This window comes from Pteropus vampyrus, unplaced genomic scaffold, assembly GCF_000151845.1.
Source record: "Pteropus vampyrus isolate Shadow unplaced genomic scaffold, Pvam_2.0 Scaffold130, whole genome shotgun sequence".
NCBI lineage: Eukaryota > Metazoa > Chordata > Mammalia > Chiroptera > Pteropodidae > Pteropus > Pteropus vampyrus.
Window position 1 is genome coordinate 3,837,415 of NW_011888911.1, and position 1,536 is coordinate 3,838,950.

Below are 1,536 nucleotides of genomic sequence, written 5' to 3' on the forward strand. Positions count from 1 at the left end.
AAGACCTTATTCCCTGGGTTCAGTTTCCCAGCTTGCGCCCTGTGGGGATGAAAAACATGGAAGTCCGCAGAAGTATGATGGTATCTGGAATCAGCCTCCCAGAGAGTTTGTTGAGTGACTAAATAACTGAGCAAGAGAGCAGATAAAAGCATTGAGGGAAAGAAGGCAAGGGCCTCTTCCACAGTGCTTTTTGGGTCGGATCTCTGGCCTCCACAGTCCTTCTCTGCCCTCAGCAGGCAATCAAGGATGAGCCCTTGGCCTCTCCATCTGGGAAATGGAGCAAATCTACATGCCCTGTGGGTCATGGTAGCTCAGAAAGGGGCTCAGGGAAAAGCAGGCCTGGGCACTAAGTCTGAGTTGGCCCAGCAGGATCCCCCTCACTGTGACCCCAGGATGGGTCTGGCCTCCACTCTTGTCCACTCCAGCTGTGCCTAGGCCTGCCTTCCTTGCCCTACTGGGTGCTTGCAGATCCCTTACCAGGTGCCTCCTCGCCCTCCTTCCCCCCCCCAACCCCGCCGCCCCCCAGACCTGGTTTTGACTGTCTGCTGGGCTCCTGGTGTGAACAGCGGCTCCCAATTTAGCTGTCACTGTCAGGTGGGTGGCTCTACAAGGATCTGCATTCCTTGCAGGGGTAGGGAAGGGGAATGAATCAAGTGCTGATGCCTCAGGCACATCCTGGGGACCCCATCTTCCTGAACTCTGTCTCTGCACCAGACTTTGGGCTCTCAGGGACCGGAAGCATCCTATTCATCGCCGGTGCAGGCTGGTGCTCAGACAGAGGCTACCAATCTTGCTGTACCCACTGGGAGAGGACTCTGAGCCCATCTACTGGTGACCACTAGGGAGCCCTAGACACTCATCCCTCTCTCTGGGAGCAAGGAAAAAGGGCAGATCCGGCCTTGAAAGCCAAGAATCAGCACTGCATGTCCACTCGGCCTGAGTCTACTCTCTTCTCCTCACCTTAGAGACCAAACATGGGGGCTCCAGGACCAGAGAGTGGTGTGGGGAGGGCCACCACTATGCAATGCACACTCCCCTATTTGCCAGCAGCCCCTCAGAGATGGGAGGTGCACTAGCCTGGGATGCGCCCAGCACAGCAGAATTCAGGATGCCATCCTGTGAGCGGAGGCCCCCGCTTAGCATGGAGGTTGGAGGCATATAGAGATGGGCAGTCTGGGCAGGATTCTTGGGGATGCTGCCAGGGGTCAGGCTTTCGGTCCCTTCCCTGCAGTGTCCCAGCATTGCTGCTGTGTGTGGCTTTGATGGATAAGAGATAAGGAATCAGATTAATTATGTCTTAATGTGCACCAAAGTTGGGCAAAACTTTGCAGGGCTGATGACAGAAGGCCAAGACATCCCCTGCAACCCCGAGGTTAGAGGCGGTGGGGGGCTTCCAGAGGAAGCAGTGGCTATGGGCAAAGGTGGTCCTGGGAGGGGTTGTCAGGATGTGGGTCTACCTAATCTCCCTTGACCTCAATTTTCTGATCTGTAAAATGGGTAGTGTGGAATCTACACAAGACAGAATGAGGTGATGTA